An 8,669-nucleotide genomic window follows, 5' to 3' on the forward strand; every position below is an offset into this window, starting at 1 on the left:
TGAGTTTGCTAAGTATTTATATCTTTTTATTTAAGTCAAGTATGAATAAAATTGAAACTCTCTCATAGAAAAAAGTATAAATAATATTTCTTCTAAAAATATATATATAAATAAGATCGACTTAAATACTTCAAACCATAAATTATTTTGAAAGATAGTCCCTTCTAAATAAACATGTTGTATATCTATTTCTTTGGCAGAATTTAACTTGTGTACATCTACAATTGCCTATGTATATATCATTAGGCAAATGATATCTTATTATTATTATTTTTTTTTGAGAAAGGCAAATGATATCTTTACTAACTTAATATAATATAAATATAGATATATATATATATATATATATATATATATATTCCCAAAACTGGGCATATCTATAAGTTAAAAATATAATAATAAATAAAGATCCTTAGCATAACGGTGAAAACATACTTTTATTATCATAAAATTTTTTTAAAAAAAAAATCCACACAGGCACACACCACACCACACGTCTTCCTTAGGTTTTTCCTCTAATCCATTCCTTTTTGGTTTCATTATAGTCAGACACGGAGAAGAGAGGAGAAATAGTCTGTCCACTGCCGCCTCTTCACTGCCGCTCGATCACTACCGCCTCTTCACCGCCGCTCGATTACTGCTGCCTCTTGAAGATTAACATTTATTCTTCTTCTTCTTATTCGTTGTCGACAGTGGTGGAAGGAGACTCCTCCTCCTCCGTGAGTTTATTGGAGCGTTGCTTGGTAGCGCCACCGGCTGTTTCTTCTTCTTCTATGCTGAGTCCGGTTATGAAAGGGCAGTACGGTGCGTTTGGTGCGGTTACCTTGGAGAAAGGCAAGCTCGATATGTCCCATAAGCAATCCCAGTCTAGCCCCGAGGTACTTCTTTCTCTCTTTCTTTCTGACATCTATTAGTGTTTGGTTGCTCAAAGTTTTTCAGAATTATTTGAGACATTACACATTTAGTCTATGTTTCACAATTATTTGGAGATAAAAAGAAAAATTTTATGTTAGAGTTAACTGTACGACCTTTTTTGCACAAACTTAAAATTATTAAGAACTAAAATGAATCATCATGTCCAAGCTAGGAGAGGCTAAGATTTGAGGACTAAATCTTTACTTCAAGAATAGAATTCTTGAGACTCATTGCTCTAACTTTCTCACCAAAATAAACAATTTAAGATTCTGCTTAAGTTTCCTGTTTGAATTTCTGTAAGGCTTTACTTACCTATAAAAATGAATAAAGAAACCCGTATTGGCTTGCCATCAACTTTTGCTTTTGTGGGTTTATTAATTGTGCCAAATCAAATTTGTTTACCATTTCTTCAATGGATGTATGGAATCTGGTGCCGTTATTCTTGATGTGGATAGTGTGGAAGTAACAGAATAGTTGTATGTTCGAGGATGTTAGGGGGTCTCTCAATCAGATGAAATCCCTATTGATTCGTACCTTGTTTGTTTGCTCTCGGGCATGGGGTTTTACACATTTTACCTCTATTTTTGAGTTCCAGAACGCTTTTAGATCTTTTGTATGACCTTCTTGTAATTTTTTTAAGATACTTTGTGTTCATCATCGCAAACATAAAGAATTTTTCATCTTCAATAAAACTTTTATTACTTATCCAAAAAAAAAAAAATCTTGACCAATTTTCCTATAAAAAAGTTTTGTTTTCTGGGTACAAAACAGTTAACATTTATAAGAACCAAACAAAACTTTGTGATTTCTTCCATGTATGGTTTCATTGAAGCTCATGTTTTGCCTGGACCGTATATGTTTACATTGATTGCTTCTTGTTTTGTTCCTACTAGTAAAACCACAGCTCTGAACCCTTGTCTTCATGCACTGTTAAGGGTCTCTCCCTAATGTTCATGAATGCCTTGGTGTTTTGTTCTCTTGCAAGACCATCATAGAAGCATCCTTGTTTGATGGTTTGGCTTATCCTATCTTTTAGTTTTAGGACAAAATTATTGCTGACAATAATTAATAGTATTGGCCAAGGTTTGCATTGGGTGAACCTATTGTAACCAGTGGCTAGGTTTGGACTTGAAGTTTTACTTTTGTTAACTTCAAGGGCCAAGGTATATTTTTCCTGACTTCAAGCTTTGGATTGTGTAGAGGGCCTTGTTGGCTGTTGCACATAAATCCGCAATTGTTATATTATTTTAATTTATATTTAATTTTGATCGTGGTTTAAGTAATCAAATTAAGTTATTATTGTTGTTAAATTTAAAAAAAAAAAAAGTTATTACTGTTGTTTATGATATATTATTATATGATTAAATTTGATATGATATATGTGTACTTATTTATTGAAGCATTGATACAAATACAAATTCACTTTAATTATTTCATTTTAACTCATGTTTAATATTTTTTTTTAGGAAGGTACTAGGAGAGATGAAGAGGACAACTCAAACAATAACATAGAGGTTGAAAGCAACTTGGAGGGTGACTCAGAGGAAGACTAATATAGATCTTGTCATAAATCTAGTTGTTTAAGTTTAAAACAAAGTTTAAATTCAGGATTTCTTTGTATATTTTATATTTTAAAGTTTGAACTTATATGAATTTTTATCTTTCGGTGGATCAATTTTTAGTAATTATTGGACTAATGTATCAATTTTTAGTAATAATTGTACTATTGTAACATCATAGTTAAACAAAAATGATATAAAATAAATTATAAATAAATAAATAATAAAATATTTCAAAAATTATATAAAATATTACTACTATTATATTATTCCTAACTAATTGCGAGAGGGTTAAAATTCTTTGCAAATAAATTTCAGCAACGTTATTATTTGTCTTGTCGTTAATTTGAAATTTGTAAATAACTAATTACGAGAGTATAAAGGTCCTCACAAATAGTTATTAATAACGACTGCTTCCCCTCGCTAAAAATAAGTTACAAGAGATTAAAAGCCCTCACAAATAAATTTTAGCGATGCCATTATTTGTCGCTAAAAAGTATGCCGTCAATTAGGATTTTGTGTATAACTAATTGCGAGGGTAAAAATGTCCTCACAAATAGTTGTTAACAACGACTGCTTCCTCTCGCTAAAAATAAGTTGCGAGGGGTTAAAAGCTCTCACAAATAAATTTTAGCGATGTTATTATTTGTCACTAAAAAGTATGTCGTCAATTTGGAATTCGCAAATAACTAATTGCGAGGGTATAAAGGTCCTCACAAATAGTTGTTAACGACGACTGTTTCCCCTCACTAAAAATAAGTCGTCGACTTTTCTCGTCGTTTGGTAATATATTTGTGAGGGCAAATTTGTTTAGTAGCGACGGTGAATTGCCCTCATAAATTATTTATTTGCGAAGGTATGGTCGCAAAATCTCTTTTAGCAACAAGAGCAAATACGACGGCCTTCGAGGGCCATATACCCTCGCTAATAACCTTTTGCGACGATATTTGAATTTTTGCGAGGGTATTTTATCCTCGCTAGTAGACTCTTTTTTTGTAGTGGTTGGCTTGAGAATTTTTCAACCTAACAAGGTTGGGTTGGGTTGAAAAAATTTTCAAACTCGACCTATGCATACTTCTAATTCTAAGGCTCTATGTAACATATTAGCTCTGGTGTACCATACAACTACTTATTGATGTAAAAAATAACATGGAAATTTTTTTATTAACATTTTATCTTTTTATTACCTTTTTAATGTTTTATTTATTTATTTTTTCCATTTTTTGTTCATCAAGTTCATTTTGAAAGGCCAGTAGACGTACTAACAAGGAAGGCAGAGATCAAAGTAGTAGAATAATGAAATAAATTACAAGACATGCATGATATTGATATCCCAAACATATTGCTCACACAGTCACACAAACCAAATTAAGCAAGCAGTTGCATAATTCTACCCAATTAATAAGACAAGGACTAGTCATTTTGTTTTTAATAGAGAAAAGACAAGGACTAGTTTTTTTTTTTTTAAATTAAAAAGACAAAGACTAGTTGTACTGATATATAACCCATTTATTATTATAAAAAAGAAGAAGGTATAAAAGCCATTTATTTTGGGTACGTCAGAAATGGTACTAATACAGATATCTATCTATCACACATCTAACTCCTTGATTTGGTTTTAGGATAATATGTTGGATTGGGTTGAGTTATAATTTTATTTTTAGTCTTAGGTAAGGCCGAGTTTAGATTGAGAGCATTTTTAACCTATTTGGCCCAACTTGACTCATCATGCATGTAGATAAGTTGATTTTTATCATCCTTATTCTACTTTTTTTGTTTGATTGATTTTGGTATTTTGAAAATTAGTTTAATAAATTTGAAGCTATGGAATATAATTTAAGCATATTATATGAATTGTAATAATTTATTAAAAAGGGTGTTCAAATAATTGATGAAACTCCAATTTTTGCCAGGCATAAAACATATATGCATAGCCCATTGATTGAACCCAACCCAAATTGCCTCATGTGGGCTGGCTTGAGAATTTTTTAACCTAAAAAGGTTGGGTTGGGTTGGGTTGGGTTGGGTTGGGCTAAAAAATTTTTCCAACTCAACCTATGCACACCTCTAAATCTAAAGGCTCTATGCAACATATTTAGATCCGATGTATCATACAGCTACTTGTTGATGTAAAAATTAACAGGAAATTTTTATTTATTAATATTTTATCTTTTATTACCTTTTTAATGTTTTATTTATTTATTTTTTCCATTTTTTGTTCATCAAGTTCATTTTGAAAGGCTAGTAGACGTACTAACAAGGAAGGCAGAGATCAAAGTAATAGAATAATGAAATAAATTACAAGACATGCATGATATTGATATCCCAAACATATTGGACATGCGTGATATTGATATACCAAACATATTGGTCACACAAACCAAATTAAGCAAGCAGTTGCATAATTCTACCCAATTAAGCAAGCAGTTGCATAATTCTACCCAATTAATAAGACAAGGACCAGTCATTTTGTTTTTAATAGAGAAAAGACGGGCTAGTTTTGTTTTGTTTTGTTTTTTTTTGAATTAAGAAGGCAAGGACTACTTGTACTGATATATAACCCATTTATTATTATAAAAAAATAGATATATAACCCATTTATTTTGGGCACGTCAGTAATGGTAATAATACAGATATCTTTTATTTATTTATTTATTTTTATGAATGTACTAATACAAATATCTATCTATCACATTGAGGCAGAGAACACGGAAATAGTACGTAACACCCGTCGGTGATGCAGATATTTATCACAATTACTTTTAATATTTGATCAGACTTTCGTGCTCCTCATTTTGATGGGTTGTATTGCCGACTATTGCATGTGCGTGGCAATAGGGAAGGTAACAGGAGCATGTTTGAAAGATGGGGTTTTCATTTTTGTCTCGCATAGTTATATCTTACTTTATTTCTGACTGGTGATAAATTCTTTTTTACTCCATCTCTACTCCTGGAGCCCTATCAAGTTCCGTCTCACATTTTAAAATTCTACTTCTTATTAATTTATTTACAATTATTTTAATTATTTTTAATAAAATCTGTTTCGTTAATAAAAATATAATTGAAATTACAAAGAAATTTATCCCATTAAAGCAAACTAATTTTTAACAAAACTTGAATAATATTATTAAAGTGTTTAAAAAGACAATATCACAAAAAAATCTCATAACAAAAAATTAATGATTTAATAGTATATAAATTTGTTTATAATAAAGACAAAAAAAATGTTAAAATAGGTACCTTATTTCCAATCTTGCCAGCGAAAAAAAAGAGACAGAAAGCCTTGTTGGATAGAATAAAATAAGCTAATGATATGTTTGTTTAAGTAGTAGGGTTTTAGGGTATGAAAAATTTTCAATTTAACCCTTATCAATGCAGGGCGGGGCGGGGCGGTTGGGTCTAAAATGTCTAAACTCATCTCTGTCTCACCCTGTAATACGGGGCTAAAATCTCGCTTCACCTCCTTTGCAAGTTGGGGAAAACCTGCATAAAACAAAACAAAAAAGGATGAGTTAAGCAAGATGGGGCAAAATTATCATCCCGTGACAACATTATATACTATCACTGGTTTGAAACTTTGAATCGGAGTACGGACCTTTTTTTAATTTATTTCTAGGTTAAAGATAGAAGTTGAATATATACTTTAAGTCCTCATTGCACGTATTTTGAGAATCAAACTATACGTACTTAATATAGTATTTTTTTTTTTTTACCATCGCTTACTTTTGATGCGATAGTCAATATTTTTACAAGTGATTATAAGGTGTGAGGGATAAAAGTTGGAATTCAAATCTCTAGGAGAGTGTTTCACACATATATATACTTAGATTTTGTTAAAATAGAATTGATCTTGTATTAAAAAATTACACTTTCTCTTTTATGATAGGAACTTAATACTTGCTTTTCTTGTTTCTGTGTTGGAAGGTCCCGGTATATTTAAATGTAATATTTAATGGAAGGGTGATATTATATTTTGGCAAGTACTATGTTTGGGTAGGGGTGTGTGTTAATCTCACAAAGTGGACAAACAGACATTATCCAACCCTATCTGACCCTTGATTTGGTTTCGTTTGTTAGTGGGTTGGATTGGGTTGAGTTGAAATTTTATTTTTAGTTTTAGGCAAGGTTGAGATCAGGTTGATAGTATTTTCAACCTATTTGACTCAATTCAACCCACCATGTAGATAACTTTATTTTTATTATCCTTATTCTAATTTTTTAGTTTGATTGATTTTGGTATTTTGAAAATTAGTTTTAACGAATTTGAAACTATGGAATATAATTTAAGCATATTATATGAATTGTAATAATTTATTGAAAATGGTGTTCAAATAATTGATGAAATGTCAATTTTAAATTTAAAAAAAAAAATCTTTTTAGGGGTTCTACCCAACATGTTTAGATTTAGTGTATCATGCAGTTAATACTTGTTGATGTAAAGATTAAAATGGTAATTTTTTTTAAAAAATTAATCTTTTTTATATACCTTTTTAATGTTTTATTATTATTATTATTATTATTATTATTATTATTTTTTTTTTTTTACCATTTTAAATATTATATCTCACAATTGAATTGTGATAATTGCATGGAGCAATAGCTCATCCAAGTCCCTAACCAACTCATCCATTTACCAAAACGGATTTAACCCAATAAATAAATAACTGAGTTGGATTAATGGGATTGAGTGGGATTTTATTTTATTTTAAAAACAAATCATCTTAGGTTGGGTTGAGTTTGATAAATATGAGATGACCCAATCCAACATATATAATATATATATTTTAAAAATACTGTGGGGGTAGAATGATTAAAACATGTATTTGGGTCTTGGGCCTGATATTGATGGTATAAGCCTGTCCGAGAATATCCTTAGAGGCCCATGAGCTGGCTCTTGCTAGAAAGGATGGCGGTGTTGTCCGAGGAGGGGAATCTCTTCGGCAGAACCCAGTAAGGATTACAGAGCATGTCATTGTGATTAGAAGGAGAGTTCTGGAAAGTCTGTGGGGGTAAGAGCGTGTTCCTCACAGTTATAGGAAGGAAGAACATATGAAAAATATCAAAGGAAAAGGTTGCTACCACTACATTAAAGACCTTGCACCTACCTCTCTAGCTGCATTAATGGGAAAATAACCTCTGAACAATGGTGATCAGCCTTCCAGGAATTGTTTGAAGACTTTCAGAGGGTGGTGGATGAGACAAGTATCTAATAGGGTAATTTGTGCTACACGTGGAGGATGAAGGGAAGAAGAAGAATGATATAAAAGAAAAGGAAAGGGCATGGTAAGGGGGGATTGCAGAAGAACAAGAAAAGAAAGACAGAGAAAAAAATTACTGTAGACTTCACCTTCAATTTTAGACTATTACTCAAAGAAAGAATAACAATACAAGACTTCCTCGGCTTACGTCCGAGGAGGATTTCTCATTGTTTTCATCCTTTGATTGTGTGTGAATTGGCAACCTAACCCTCCATCTGTAGTCCAATATCCACAAGACCAAGGTTTCAAGCCCACACTCTACAAATTTGATTGTATAAGGCCATTTGAGCCTAAACCCGTCACGCGTTTGGGTCTGGGTACAAATTGTGTGCTTACAATTGGCATCGTTTATGGGAAATCTTGCATAAGGAGTTGGAACATTATGGCAGGCTCAGGTCCACATCATGCAAAGTCTCTCTGGTCCCAGCACGAGGATCATTTCCAGCATCTCGAACGTAAGAGGGATCGAGAAGGTAGTGTACATACGGTGCGCACTGGTGGGAGTTGTTCGCGTGGTGGAAGCAGAGTCCCCCATGAGGATGATGCTAAGGCCATGTAGAATGAGATTGATCACCTTAGGAAGAAGCTGCGTTGCATGAGGTGGAGGAGGACACCCTCTCTTTTTGATTCTTCCTCTGAGGGCTCACGAGGCAGTAGTTACAGGCCAAGGTCCAAAACTCCTCCCAGCGAAACCTTCTCATATGAGAAAGACAACCTTCATGATCGGAGGGACAAGAAGTTTTCCTCTAGGGGCTTGGGAAACGACGCTATAAGCAGGGCGTTGCACCAAATCTCCAAGTCACCCTTCACATGAAGGATCAAAAAGGGAAAACTTCCACGACGGTTCACCCAGCCTACTTTTACCATCTATAATGGCAGAACAGACCCAGTGGAGCATGTGAGCCATTTCAATCAGAGGATGGCGGTCCATTCTAAG

General features: G+C 32.6%; 1 long non-coding RNA gene across 1 annotated transcript; it reads left to right on the forward strand.

Annotated features, from left to right (window-relative positions):
• Nucleotides 1–479: 479 nt before the first annotated feature.
• Nucleotides 480–2,599, forward strand: LOC142644624 (uncharacterized). The gene is made up of 2 exons (XR_012845949.1): nucleotides 480–878; nucleotides 2,382–2,599. It is a non-coding gene; the product is annotated as an uncharacterized LOC142644624 (long non-coding RNA).
• The last annotated feature ends 6,070 nt before the right edge of the window (nucleotides 2,600–8,669 follow it).

Source organism: Castanea sativa, chromosome 7, assembly GCF_040712315.1.
Source record: "Castanea sativa cultivar Marrone di Chiusa Pesio chromosome 7, ASM4071231v1".
Classification (NCBI taxonomy): Eukaryota; Viridiplantae; Streptophyta; class Magnoliopsida; order Fagales; family Fagaceae; genus Castanea; species Castanea sativa.